Source organism: Chenopodium album, chromosome 12 (genome assembly GCF_948465745.1).
Source record: "Chenopodium album chromosome 12, dcCheAlbu1.1, whole genome shotgun sequence".
In the NCBI taxonomy this organism is placed as follows: Eukaryota; Viridiplantae; Streptophyta; class Magnoliopsida; order Caryophyllales; family Amaranthaceae; genus Chenopodium; species Chenopodium album.
Window position 1 is genome coordinate 28,575,865 of NC_137845.1, and position 15,844 is coordinate 28,591,708.

At 38.6% G+C, this 15,844-nt stretch overlaps 1 pseudogene; it reads right to left on the reverse strand.

Moving 5' to 3' along the window:
- Positions 1-4,015: 4,015 nt before the first annotated feature.
- On the reverse strand, positions 4,016-4,113 carry LOC145573399 (small nucleolar RNA R71; annotated as a pseudogene).
- Between the last annotated feature and the right edge of the window lie 11,731 nt (positions 4,114-15,844).

Below are 15,844 nucleotides of genomic sequence, written 5' to 3' on the forward strand. Positions count from 1 at the left end.
CTACAGGGAGAACTCTTTTCATCATATTTGCGAGAATTTTTGACACAATTTTATAAAGAACATTATAGAGACTAATTAGCCTCAAATCAACATGAGACTCACATAATTTTTTTGGGGGGATAAGAGCAATGTAAGTCTAATTTAAGGACTCGATTTCACCACCATTATTCAAAATATTAAGAACTTTATAAATCACATCATTTCTAACCACATTCTAGTATGTCTGATAAAAGAGAGTACACATACCACCCGGGCCTAGGGCTTTTGTTGGGTGCATTTGAGAAAGGGCCTCTAAGACTTCATCACCATGATAAGGAGCAACAAGAGATTTGATCATTTCTTCGGATGACATTGGCTTGACTTTCTCAATAATCGGGTCCGGATCGACATTGTTAGAAGTGCAGAACAGATTCTCAAAATGGGCAGCAAACATCTCAGAAATTTCGGCCTCATCATCATATACATTCCTGGCTTTGTCTTGAATAGCATCAATGTTATTTCGTTCACGCCTTTGTTTCTCTTTAGGATGAAAGAAGCTGGAGTTTTTATCACCATTTTAAAACCAATCTTGCGTACTCCTTTGCTTTTAATAAAGCTCTTCTCTCTCCTCAAGCTCATCCATCCTCTTATCAATGGCCCGCATTTTCAAGATAGTTTCCACATATTGCGGTTCCTGCATAAGTCTACTCATCTCTTGCTTGCATTATCTCAATTCTTTAGCAAAATTTCCAAACGTGGGTTTGTTCTAATTATTAACGTTACTAGCCGTTTTCATGATGTTAGCAGAGATGTTCCCTCCTTTTCCCACGCCTTATGAATGATATCCATACACGATTCCTCCCTCAACCACATTTCCCCGAACCTGTACAACTTTCTTTTTTTTTTTTTCTTTTCTTTCAATTCTTGATTTCACACACAACAATATGGATAAGTGGTTGGATTCGTGTTTTTCAAGATGAGTAAAAAAAGAGCCTATAAACATCTCTTTTCATTCGGATGTAGCAAGAACTATGTCAAGTCTTTCCTGAATATTGTACACCCCACCTCGGTTGTTATTCTAAGTGTAACGATGGCTTGTAAATCCTAAGTCTTCAAGCTTGCACATATCAACAACATAAGTTTTAAATCACCTCCCACTAGCCAAGGCCAAGTATGCTATTGTCCTCATACAAAGACTTAATCAAAGCCCCAATTTTGTGTTTATCTTCATCATCAGGGAAGCCATAAAAATCAGTGAAGCGCCACAATTCTTGAGCTAAACATTCAACCCAAGTGTCAATGTGGTTAAGAGAGTAAGATTTGATACTCACATCCCACCCCGTCTTCCACAACAAAGCAACCCCACAACTACTTTTTTGCCAGTTCCTTCACAACCCACTGCGAACATATTCTCATACTCAAGCTTTATTTTTTTTTAATTTTTTTTTATAATTTGTTCCATCTCAATGGCACTCAAATTTGTTTCTTACAAAAAAATCATCAACGGATTTTCTGTGAAAATAACACGTTTTACAACGTTGACTGCTTGGAGACTCCCCAAAGCCTTGTAGTTCCAAGATAAAATATTCAACATAATTCACCGAGAGCCCTATTAGTAGGGCCCGCCACATCTTCATCAACAGTATTTTGTTGCATAGCCTGATTATGTTCTTTTTGCACTATCACAATTCGTTTCTTCGTTGTAGGCCGGATTGTCATCATCCATGAACACATCATTATCACGAGACTCCTCCCAATTTTTTCTCACTAACCCAGCTGATGAGTGTCATTTATGGCACTCATCTAGCATCTTTTAGGATGAATTTCAATCATTTTTGTAGCTCTTTTATCCCTTTTTCTTTAGTTTTATATGACTTTTTCCCTAGTTTGTGCTTTCTTCTTTGTTCTTCCCATTTTCTTGCATTTCTTAGGTTTATTTTTCTTTTTCTCTTTTATTTGTTTGCTTTTCTTTGATTTCAGGAGATTGGTGATGTATAAAGAGCTAAATGACCTTTTCTCGGGATTTGCAAGGCTTAAGATGCAAGCCGGTCCCTCCCTTTGAAGCTCAAATGTGAAGGAGTGCAAAAACCAAGTCTTCAAGGCCATGCTCTCAAGTTGCGTGGGCATTAAAATCAGTGTTGAATCCACCGTGTGGACCTTTGGAAACTGCCACCCCCAACATGCATCAAGTAGAGCGCACGGAAACATCAACGGACGCACGAGAAGGAGGTTCCCTGCTCCCAGGCGCGGGCACGCACGAGGGCGGCGCAGCCGCGCAAGAGAGAGGAGCGGCCGCGCAACCCTTCTCCCCTTGTTCCGTACCCATTTCATTGTGGCCGCGCATGTAGAGGAGAGGGCGCGCCTATTGGGGTTCTTTTTAGACATTTAACTAACTCCTCCTTTGTTAGATTTACTATATATAAAATTTCTTCATTTCTAGAGAGAGAATTAGATTAGAATTGTATTAGATTTCATTTTTAGAGAGAGAAGCTTAATTTAAGGAAACTTTTGTTGTTAGATTCTAGAGAGAGAAACTTGGTGATTTTGATGAATGCTACTTTCAATCTTCTTCCTCTTTGATTTTGATCAAAGTTTTGTAAGAATTCTTTACTCTTTAATGCAATTTTAGTTTTTGATTCTTGATATTTGATTGAATTACTTGTTGTTTGTTTGATTTGATTTTTTATAGCTTGAATATATTTTGAATACAATGTTGATGATGAAATTGGTGATTATTTTAGTTTTGCTATTCAATTTTACAATGTGTAGTGAGTAGATTGCTTGTTAGGGGTATGGTGAAGCATGTATGAGTGATAATTCATGGCTAATTGGGGGATTTTGATTGATCAACTTTGTGATTAAATTGGTTCGTGAAATTTGTGCATGTGTTTGATGTCTTGAGGAGTGATCAACCTTAACTACCAAGCTAGATTGTATAATAGTTTTCATTGATACGAAAATTGATTTGGAAGCTATTATTATCAATTGATCTTGTTTTGCGAATTTCCTTTGAAGTCATTTGTAGAGACATCTAGCTTGACCTTTGGAAATAGCTCTTTAAGTGATTTTGATTGCGTTTGCTACTTTCCCTCACATTGTTCGATTGGTTGAATTCTTGCTTAATTAGTATGATTGTCGTGAGTGCATGTGGATCCTAATTCCCTAGCATCCTTAATATCGTTCTTGTATTCATTTAGTAGCGTTGTTTAGTTTGTTTAGACCCCTTACCTAGACTTCGGGATAGCTTAACTTGAGACTTTAGCTTATGCCTCATTCCCTTGGGTTCGACCTGGACTTACCCCTATAATTAGGGTTAGGTTTGGTTATAAATTTGGTTTTCATCGGGGGATACTTGGAACTCAACGACCTAGGTTTTCCTCGCGTAAAAAATGGCGTCATTGCCGGGGACTAGCAAGGTTATTTGCTATTGTTGATTGAGTCTATCCCATCTTACTTGAAAATACAAAAAGATTTTCTTTCTTTTAGGCTACATTTGTAGCCGTGCTACTAACCTTTTCTTTGAGATTGTATGCGTAGATCTTGTGTTTGTTCTTCATTACCTTTCGATCCTGAAATTCAAAGGACAATTACAAAGTTGAGAGTTGCTAGACGTTCTCCTAGGAAAGAAGAAGAGCAAGGCATCATGGGAGATAACCAAAGAGTGGCACTAAAGGAGTTGGGAGTCTCAGGAGCCTATAGGTATGAGAGTGGGATTGCTCTACCTACGACACCAGCAAATGACTTTGAGATTAGACCGGCCATGATTACCTTGATATAGAGGTGTCAATATAGTGGTGCAAAGCATGAGAGTCCCCTAAACCATCTTAAGGAATTCGAGAAGTATTGTAACACTATCAAAGTGAGTGGGGTTTCTCAAGAGTTTATTCGCCTTAAACTTTTCCCTTTTTCTCTCATTGGACGTGCATTGGAGTGGTTGGACAAGGAGGTGAAATAAAACTCCTTGAGGACATGGGATGAAGTGACTAAAGAGTTTTTATCTCGGTTCTACCCACAAAAGAAGACGGCTGAAGCAAGGGCTCTCATTCAAATCTTCAAGCAAAAGACAAATGAAAGTCTTTATGAGGCATGGGAGAGGTACAAGGAATACCAAAGAGAGTGTCCACACCATGGGATTCCTACCTATCAAATCATCCAAATCTTCTATGGAGGTCTAAGCCCTCGAGGAAAATCTTGCCTTGATGCGGGAGCCGGAGGACCAATAATGAATAAGACGGAGGAGGAAGTGGTGGACGTCATTGAAGATGTAGTGAGGCATTATATGGATTGGAAAGATGATGAGCGTGAAACAACAAGCAAAAGTGGTACTTCGGTGTACTCGGTCGATCATATCTATGCCATCAACAACTTGTCCTCACAAATATCGGAATTAGGGAAGGAAATGACCTCTATCAAAGCCAAACTTGAAAGTGCTTCATCACAAGCACCAATTATTCCCCCCCAAAATAAGGGGAGGGTACATTTCTTAACTCAAATTCCCTTCCCTCTTCTAGCAACATGTCTAGTGGCTATATGTTTTGTGATTTGTGTGATTCATATGATCATTATGCTTCAAATTGTCCTAATGCATCTTTTGATGGATATGATGATTATGTTGGCAATGAGAATGAACATGTGAACTATGTGTCTAATAACAATGTTGCACCTAGATTTGATAATCAAAGAAATAATGGGAATAGGAACTATCATAATGGGAATTTTGATAATTATGACCACAATGGGGGTTATAGAAACCAAGGTTTCCGAGGCAACTATAACCACCAAGGTTATGGTGGTCAAAACCAAGGCCAAGGAAATGAGAACCATAATCAAAATTATGGTAATCATAACCAAAACGGCCAAAATCAAGGTCGGGGCAATTGGAGTAACCAAAATCGGGGCAATTTTCAAAACAACAATCAAAAGGGTCCCCCACCCGGTTTCACTCCAAAGGCTCAAGTTCAAAATGATGGCTCTTATGCCCAATCATCTTATTCTAGAGGTAGTTTGGAGGATGTCATTGAAAATCAAATTAAGGTGTTGAACACTTACATGTCATCTAGTGATAAGAAGTTTAATGACATGATGGCTCATAGTAAGATGTTGGAGAATCAAATTTCTCAATTGGCAAATGTTTTGAAAGAGCATGCTAGCCCTTCTTCTCTACCATCTCAAGGTTTAGATCCCAAGAGACCAATTAATGCCATAGTGACAAGGAATGGTAGGATTCTTGAGAATGTAGAGCCTAAGAAGAGTGAGGCTAAGGAGAGTCCTAAGGAAGTTTTGGTTGAGGATGAGGAAGGAAAAAGCTCTTTGACTAAGGATGTAGGTGAAAAACCAATTGAAAAAGAAAAAGAGAAAGTAAGAGAAGTTATCAAACCCAAGCTCCCATACCCCCAAAAGTTCAATAGGCACAAACTAGATGAACAATTCGTCAAATTTATAGAGATGCTTAGGTGTAGGCGTCGTTTGAAGTGCACCTACAAAGCATGTGTGAATATGCTTGGCACTCTTAGGAAGTGGGAATTGACATATACGATTAGGGACAACGATTAGGGACAAGGAAAGTAGGAAGCCTCTAACAAGTTTTTTAGGAACTTATAAACCATCCACGGATCATAAAAGGCAACCACAATAAAGGGACAACGAAAGGCAACAACGATTGACCCGTGAAGGTTATACCCCATTCATAATCCATGAGATTACTAACTCCAAATGGTTCGAAACCACAAATGGAGGATCGGGGATGATGGTACGAAGTGAGTCATGGAGTCACATTCGCACGTATTGGCCTTTACTCGATTCTTATAGTGAAAAGTATGTCCTGCGATCTCAAAGGCATACAAACAAAATATTCAATTCGCTCCATACCAGTATTATGCTAAATTAGTTGAACATTAATGCACACATATAATTCTAAAATATTGTGATCACCTCGATTAAGTAACAAGATTAAAAAGGAACCTAAACCAGTTGTCCAAATTATCTTATTAGTCGTGATTTTCAATTACACATTCCCTTTAGTTATGCAGTATGGTGATCAATAAATAACAATAGAATAAACATTAATATTGGAAGCAATTTAACCATAATATCGTTAGTCAAATTAAATAATAATAAACCTAATCATGATACTAGCAATATTAAAATAAAATAAGTAATTAAATTAATTAATTACTCACATTTCTAGCGCTCCTTTAAATTGCTACATCATGAATAAATTTTTAGTAATTTCAATAAAAAATATAAATCAAATTTAAATTAAATTAAATTAAAAGTAGAGTTAATTGGTCCAAACCCTCAATTAATTCTACCTTTCACGCCTTGGTTTAAGGACAGAACCTCGGGTCAAGTATGGACTCCTTGGGGTGCTTAGAGGAAGTATTATGGAAGAATAAGGAGGCTAGTGTTTAGGCTAAAGAGGAAGAAGAGAATGATTTTTGGTGTAAGGAGAGAGAGAATGATTTTTGGTGCCCCGAAACTGGAGAAATCAGGTTTGTATTTATAGAGGAAATGAACAGGGGGATGCACGAAACCCTAGAAGTGAAGCTCCGCGAAGAAAAAACCCTAGAAAAGCACCGTGACACGGAGCTGGGCACCGTGCCACATCAGCATACCCCGCGACGCGGTAATTTAGCTGTTGCACGGTAATTCCAGTTTTTTACGCTTTTTTAAAACTATGATAAATTTTGATCCGCAACTCGGAATAAGGCATATGATATATCATTGAAAATATTATCAAGTCTACTTTCCAACCCAATTAGAATAAGGTCAAAATAATTTTTAGATTTTATGATATGACCGATTTAGAGAAAGGGTGTCAGTTTTGGGCCGAGTTTAGTATTTTGCTCATATCTTCTTCGTTTTAAATCGAAATTGGGCTTATGATATACCGTTGGAAAGCTTATTTCAAGGCCTATCCAACCAAATAATATTTTTATCAAAATTATAGGGCCACAAAATTAGTTTCTCTCGGGTTTTTGATGTGGACACGAAAAGTGGAAAGTAAGTCATTGTTTAGCAAAATGGGCTAGGAATTGGGTTGGTTTATGAAATGTATTGGGATTGAATATGGATTTAAGCACTCCAAAGATTAAATAATCAACCCAACCAATAATGTCGGTGAAAGGTTGTTCATCATCGGGTTTGGTTTTGGGGAGACATTTTTAGGTTGGATTTGTACCTTCATTCCCGAATATCTAGTCATGGTTCTAGACCACTATGGAGTTAGCGATCTCATGGATCGTGAAGGGGTGTAACCTTCACCCTGTGAATGGTTTACAAGTTCCTAAAAATTGTTGGCGACTCTTTTGCTCTAGCTTCCTTCCCTTTGGACGCCACCATGCTGAAGTGTATGATCACAGTGGGGCTCAAGTGTGGGATGCTTGAATTATTCCCTACAGTTTTTGGCGACTCTACTGGGGAGGATTTCTATTTTAATTCCTAATTTTATTTTGGCAATAATTTAGAATGAGTGGATGAGACTCGAAAAGTTCTAAGTATTCATGTGCATAATTTTGATTGACATTATTGGCATAACCATAAAAAGGTCCGCATTGGATAGACCATCCATAATGCATAAAAAACGTAGGCTTTTTTACACGTAAGAAATTTGGGAAATATCTTTCACAACTAGAATCGAAAAAATGCTGCGAAAACTGGAAAATTCTAAGAATACAGGGAGCTACTGAGGCATGTAGGAACTGGCGCTGAGAAAGTAGTGCCCATCGCAGTGCGATGGCTTTGTTGCAATGCGATAGCAATATCACGGAGCGATAGGGCTATCGTCTTGCGATGGTCCCTGTTGTCTCGCGCCAAGTTCTTCCAATACAGAGCCAGAAATCTGCGTTCTTGCTTTGACCAATTTTAGTACTGTTTGCTCGATTTTACTTCCTGATTGAGTTTTTCCCTCTTTTCTGAACCCATATGTGTTCTACATATGGCCATAACCCTCTAGGAATTCACGCTCCATCTACCCAATCGAACGCTCATTGAAACAAAGGGTACATCTGAGTTTGTGAATTCACCAAACCATGGAAACAAGTTTAACTTGTGGGGTCCCATCCATATGCGCCAACCCTTCTAAAGGTAAGGCTTTCGCGTGATGCACCTGGACTCATAACCATGAACCCTATTTGACTAACCCTTATCCTTGAACTTTAGAGAACTAGAGCCATGGTTAGGTTGCAAACTCATTGCATCATATTGTGCTTACTTGACTATTTGTGCATTCTTGCTTGTGCATAATCTATATGTGTTTACACTAACCGTTTGTTTGACTTGTGTATAAGTCTAAATAAACTAATTAATGACTATATAGGACTTTTCTTAATTAATTAATATTAAAGCCTAATAAATTGACTAAACTTGACTTAGTGCGACTATAGGCTTGTCCTTTTAAGGTAGAACACTGGAAACACGGCCAGACTGACGTTTCAGTAATGACGCGAAGGTTTGACCTGTGGCGCGACACGAAAGTGTCCATCGTGACGCGATAACATTATCGCGCCGCGATGGCCCTGGCGTATCGCGACAGTTTCGTTGCTTCAGCGATGGTTCAGTTTTCTGTTTGAGTCCTTATGCTGAGTGTTATTAATTAGTTTGTTAACAGATAAAGTTTTATTTAGTCCTTAATTGAGTCTAGGCACATAGTCCCATGGTCTTACACAAGTGTCAAAACATGCCACTTTCACTCACTTTTGTCAAATCATGCTACAATCCTTGCACTATGAGATACAACGTCAACGCATACATTTGGCTAAGCTCATTCAACATGCACCCTCAAACACTTCACTTCTTCCTTTTCGAGTCTTTCTTTTTCTGGAGAAAGTCGGTACCCTCCACAAAAATGACGGAAAATTTTTGCTTTTCTGCATTTTGAGTGAAGCACATTGCAACACACAATGCACACGTGAGTTGAGTCATGTCGTATCTCATAGAGTTGAGTCTACACACACGTGTCAAAGCACATTAAGTCACACTATGAGTTGAATAGCGCTAAGCCTTACGTCAACCCTAAGAAAAATATGAGCAAAGTTCTATATTCCAAAATATAGATGCAGGTATGCTAAGTCCAAAGCTAAACGAGAAGAAAAAAGCTCTAACTTTGATTCAAGCACATTGTAGCATAAACAACACAGCATGATGGTCCCTGACGTAGCACGATACACTATGACGCAGCGCGATAGACCTGTCGCTGCGCGATGACTCTGATTTTGCTTGCGATGGTCTCACCACTTGGATTGGTTGGTCCGTGACTAATCAATTTGAGTCTCTTGATGAGCATTCGATCTTTTTGAAAAATTGATAGATATTTGATTGGTAATCGGCTCGATTACAGTCTTGATTGATCGGCCTGATGACGATCATACTTTGATTACATATTGAATGAACACTTTTGATTAATAGTCAGCTCGATTACAACTTGATTGATGATCGACCTGATGACGATCAAATGAAGCAGATTTGAAAAATGATTAAGAACACTTGAGTAATGATTGATTATAATCACAAAGAATTCCTAGGATGGAAGATTTCTACAAATCAATTTGAAGACTTTAAGAATCTTAGATATGGTTCTTAAGATGAATTTTTCAAAGATGGAAAGGTCAATTACTTTTAGGGGTAAAGACAAGAAGAATTTGAAGGCTCAAGATAAAGAAGCCTTCGACAGGAGGCTCTAAGATTAAAGGGTCTCTCGCTTCGATTTGAGAAGGGCAGTTCGAGATGAAGGGGTCTTCGATAGCTTTCGCCATGATTGAGGAGGTTATCATTTTATTTGAGAAGATGACACGAGATGGGCGATCTTTGATAGCTTTCTCTAAGATTGTGGAAGTTGTCACCCAGAATTGAGAAGATAGCACGAGATAGGCAATCTTCGACGGTTTTCGCTAAGATTGTGGAAGTTGTCACCCAAAATCGAGAAGATGGCACGAGATGAGCATTCTTCGATGACGTTCGCTATGATTATGGAAGTCGTCACCCAGATTTGAGAATAATGGTTTGTCATGAGACGGTCTTCGACGACATTCGCTATGATTGTGAAGATTATCACCTTGATTCAAGAAAATAGCTCGTGATGTAGCAACAGATCTTTGACAATGTTCTCTAGGATGTGGAAGATTGTCACAAAAACAAAACTGAGGATCGTTACAAGCAGAATGGTCTTCGACGACGTTCCCTAGGATGTGGAGGGTTGTGAAAAACAACTGAAGATGACTACAAGCAGAGTCACCTTCGACGGTGTTCCCTAGGATGTGGAAGGTTGTCATAAAAATGGGAGATGGCTACAAGCAGAGTTATCTTCGACTATGTTCCCTAGCTTGCAGAAGATGGTCACAAAACAACAGAAGATCGCTACAAGCGGAGCAATCTTCGACGGTGTTCCCTAGCTTACGGAGGACTGTCACAACAAAAAGTGAAGACAGCTACAAGCAGAGCGGTCTTTGGCGATATTCCCCTGGCTTGAGGAAGGTCGTCACAAATGCAGCAATAAAATTGGTTACTCCAGAGACGTGTGCTCGACGGTGCAAGATACACGTTTCTTAACCCTTTTATCTGTTTAAACTAATGCTAGTTTGCAGGTATCGGCGTTACAAGAATGATTTAGGATCGCAGAACGTTCTGAATCATTCTCCGTCCCTATCGCTACTTTGACTTTTGTTTTCAAAACTTGAGTTTCTCCAAACTTAGTCAAAGTGGGGCCTTCTGTAGACACCTGCTTGTGTCTCCCAAAAGCTGAACCCAGTGATGAATGTCTTTCACGTCATTGATTATCGAACGAGGTGAAATGTGGAAGAGTCTCGTGATGCACTCGTTTTAATAAAAATGCTTCTTTCTATTTTCGAAAATACTTCCTTTCGTACCTTATTTATGGAAAATTTCCAGTCCTATTTATTTTGGTCCATAATACGGGTTCAATAATAGTGAAGTTGGATAGGGCTTGAAAAGAGCTTTCCAACGATATATTATAAGCCTAATTTCGATGAATAATGAGGAAGTTATGGCCAAAATACTAAATTGGGCCCAAAATGATTTTATATGGCCCAATGATCAAGTGGAGGGCCCATTAATTATTATTTCTAAAGTTATTAGGAATCACTTTAATCTTCTAGAATAATCCAGAAGGTTAGTTTAAGTTTCAATGGAATTAGGATTAATAATTATACTATTATATTTTATTTAGAAAAGATAATGATTTTAATTTGGAATAAAACAAATATTTTAATGATAAACTAATCTTAAATTAATGATAAACACGGAGTATAATCGTCTAATTATATTAGGGGAAGGACTCCGTACAGCTGTTTTATCGTAGCCGCACTATCGTGCTGCGAGGAGTCTATCGCGGCGCGATAGCTCTATCGCATCGTGATAGGGGCTGTTTTACTTCAAGTTAAATTCTGACTCTTTTCTAAATGTTCCGGATATTTTCTCTATAAATAGGGGTGTTATTTCCTCGTTTCAATGGTCAACAATCATCTAATTCTAATTATCTTCTCTCTCAAAGCTAGAAGCTTATTCTTTCTCCTTCTTTCTAAGCCTTCCCTTTTCAGAATACAATACCGCATTCACGAGTCTTAGACACACCTAACCAAGCTCGAAGTTGCCTTCGCCCTAGACGTGAAAGGTTGATAATTTCTGAGGGTTTGGTCCCAAACCCCTATTTCAATTATTTAAATTAATTGTTTGAATTAATATTTTCCTTGAAATTACTAACGTGTGTATTGTTTTGATAGAAAGAGGTAAGAGGCAACAAAGTGAGTAATTTTATTTCTCTATATCTTTAGAAAGCATGCTTAGATTATTTTGATTCCTAGTAGCATGTTGGGATGTCTTTTATTGCTTTCTAGTATCATGATTAGGTTGCTTCCTATTTCTTCTATCATGTTAGTATCATGTTAGAGTTAAAGCTTTCATTTTTAATATTTAGTGACATGCTAGGATTTGTTATTAATCTTGTTAGTATCATGCCTAGGATCTTGCTAATATTATTATGCTTTGTTGAGATTGTTATTATGATGACTGTTGTTATTATGTTGCTTGATATTATTGTTATTGCTTGATCATGCCCTCTCTTTAAAGGGAATTTGTACTTGAAATCACGCTTAATAAGATAATTAATAATTTTGTTTATGCGAGTGTGATTTTAATTCAAGTGGTTATCAATAATAGATTTGTTTGTGCATTAATGTTCAACCAACATAGATTAAACAGGTTTAGGATTAATATAATGAATATATGTTAATCAGAAAGTGCACATGAATATGAGAAGAATAAAGTAGAGGCCTATTTTTTGGGCAAGCTTAATCTCTTTTAGGTTGGATTTGTACCTACATCCCCGAATATCCAGTCATGGTTCCAGACCACTATGGAGTTAGCGATCTCATGGATTGTGAAGGGGTGTAACCTTCACCCTGTGAACGGTTTACAAGTTCCTAAAACTTGTTGGCGACTGTTTTGCTCTAGCTTCTTTCCCTTTGGACACCACCATGTTTAAATGTATGATCACAGTGGGGCTCAAGTGTGGGATGCTTGAATTATTCCCTACAATACTGTGATTGACTTGACCAACTAACTTTACTAAGCTTGACTTGACATGACATGACATGTGTATGACTTGTGATTGTGTGTATATAGTTTGTGTGTGTGTACAAACACAAGCAACCGAAAATGCAAAAGCAAAAATTTTCACTCATTTTTGTCATGAGATGAGTGGAGGGTACCGAATTTCTCCCGAAAAAGAAAGATGTGAAAAATGAAGTTTTGTTTTTGAACTTCCCTTGATGAAAAATTTCGAAAAAGTTTTTGAACTTCCCCAAAAGAAAGGACATGAAGAAGGGAAGAAGTTTTAAACTTCCTTGTCGAGCAAATAGAGAAAAGCAAGGTAAATCGCATGAATATTTGTCAAATTGAATTGCTTTTCTTGAAGATAATGTATGTATGATGCATGTTCCTAGGCCATGAGGCAAAGGACAATTACATCATGTGACACGATAGATGAATGAACTTAGATCATGGAGCTAAGCATCATAAGTGGTGTAAAGAAACGATCTTGAACGTCACTTAGGTCTGAAAGCTAAGCACGTATACTTTGTATGATTACAAATCATTGATATATAAATGTTGCAAAGCACATTATGCGATGTGTGAAACAATGAACATTGCTCAGGTCAGGAAGCTAAGCAAGTATACAATGTTTCTTTTAATGAATGTTGTCTTGAAAGATGATGAAGCAAGCGTGGTAGGGAAACAAGATTTCATGATAAAGGGTTCCTAAGGGAAAGATGATATGGCTATGTATGTGTGAAAGAAGTGTGTGAATGTGATACTAAGGCTGGCTGCAAAGGCTGTGGTGATGGAAATATATGTGAGAAGAGTCGAGACGGTGACTCTTTAGGCTAGGTGATCTAAGTGATGTGGGTTCAATCCCCCAATTCTAGCTCTATATGGGTAGGGATAAGCATCGAAAGTGACTCGATCATGTGTGGATATGAATATGAATGTGAGGATGAATGTAGCCGCACCTCGATGAGAGGTTGCCTACGTATCCGTCAGGAATCAGACCAAACGTAGCTCTAACCGAACTTTACACAAGTGTATGTACTCCTCAAAGAGGTCTTTCAAGGGTTGTAATGTGGTAAATTGATAGTTTAAAGAAGAAAAGGGTAAAAGGCTCAAGACCCGAGAGAATCCCCAAGATGTGTAATTGTGAATTTGAAAATTTTGAATTTTGCAAGTTTATTTTCAACATTTTTTTTTGCTTTGAATTTTTTTTTTCATTCTTTTGAATCAATGTGGGCAATCTCAAATCATGCAGTCCATCAATCACTAAGCATTCATGTTTCTCAGGCACGGTACCAAGCACTCGATAAGAGACGCAATTTGAAACGTGTTCATATCAAAGACATTGGAACACTTGCCCTTAGACACTGGAACACTTGCCCTTAGACACTGTTTTATTGTAGCTTTGCTGCTTTTTTTTTACTTGCTTTTGAATGTTATACAAAATACACACCTTCCCATCCCAGGGTTAGGTGAATGTGGGTTGAATAAATAAGGCCAATCGTTAGACAAGGCTCAAAGTGGTTGATGAATAAATGGAATGTATGTTTGAATGGTTAATGAGAATAAAGGGTTGCAAAGGTGCCTCAAATCATTTATGTACCTTGTGTTTAGTTCGGGAATTGATTTTTTTTTTTACTTATTTTTTTACTAAATGAAAAATGCTATGATCGAGATATATGCTCATTTTATTAATGGAATAAAGGTGAATAAAAACTCAGAAAGGGAAATTTAAGCTAGACTTGAAAGGGGGAAAAGGAAATGAAAAAAAAGATCATGAAATCCTACACGGAGAGCTCGACGTGCGCCTGTCTTCATTGCTGCTTATCATTTCTTGCCGCCTGGAGGGACAGGAACTTTGTTGGCATCAAAAAGATCTTCAATAACGTCCTTAAAATTCCTACATTGCTCGGTAGTGTGGCCCTTTCCTTGATGGAACTTGCAGTGGGCATTGAGATTCCACTTGACGCTCTTTTCTTCAAGTTTTGGCTTTGGAAATGGCTCAATAGGTGTGATCAATCCTTGACCGTATAGCCGATCAAAGGCCGCATCATAAGTCATTCCTAAAGGAGTGTAAGTTCTCCTTTTCTTGGGCAGTGGAGCATCAAGAGCTAACACTTCATTGAGATCAACCTGACATACATTGTTGGCAGTATTTTCGTGCTTAGAAGACGAAGAAGAAGGAAGGTCGTTCTTCTTGTTTTTCCAAGTGTTATTATTGTTACTACCGGCAGTCTTTATTAGCTCTTAAAGGAATGATGTCCTTCGAACAAGTGTATTATTCCGATAGAGGGTTCGGAGCTATTTGAAAGCTAATTATTCAGTAAGTTCAAGTGATCGGAATGCCTAGGTGGAGGCCGCTTCCAATCAGTAATATTAATGAATAATTAACATTACAGCTTAATCTTGACTGAACCCTTCGGGTCACACCCAAGCAACTAACGATCCGACACGACGAATTAATCCAAAAGGAATTAATGAGTCACTCGAGTATTGTGAACAAAGACATCGGATTCCGAGCTTAGAGCTCAGAACCAAATCTTAAAAGTCGAGCCAAAATTTAGGAATTGGCGAGACGAGAGAATGCTTCAAGCAACAAGTAAAAACCCTAGCTGCGCGAAAGGCTAGGGAAGCGCGCTAAATAGAAGTGCGCCACGTGGCAGCACACATGGTAGCACATGTGGTAGCGCGCCATGTGGTAGCGTGCCACGGTGGCAGCGCACCACGTGGCAACGCACCACGTTGACAGCGCGCCACGTTGGTAGCGTCATGTGGCAAGGGCCGCGAACCCGGGTGACGGGTCATGGACGTGGGCCGAAAGGTGGCGGCCCAACTGAACCCATCTTGGGGCTCAAGGTTGGGTGCCACATGGTTAGCTCACAATGGATGTGAGTTGCCTTGGGGAACAAGTGAGGAAGTGGTCCTCATCTAACCATGTGACACTTGTTACTTAGTTATTTCTTGGTTTATTTAACTAGGAATTGAATTTAACATTATTTCCATGTGGGATCTTTTTGTGAAAAGTCCCACATTGAAAGATGAGAGGAATTCACAAGGAAGCACTTCTTATAAATAGCCAAGGCATAACTTAGGATTGTTCACTTGAGTAAGGGCTCAATTAGGCATCTCCACTTGAGAGAAAACCTATAAGCTCATTAATTACTCGTGTAGTCTTTTTGGTCGGACTTGGCTAACCTTAAAGTAGTAGGCCAATCGGGTCGCGTTGTGGGTGGATACCGTCGGAGGTCATCACCCTTTGTGAGACTTGGCTTTCTCAAGTAAGAGCTCCGATGGTCGAGCGAAG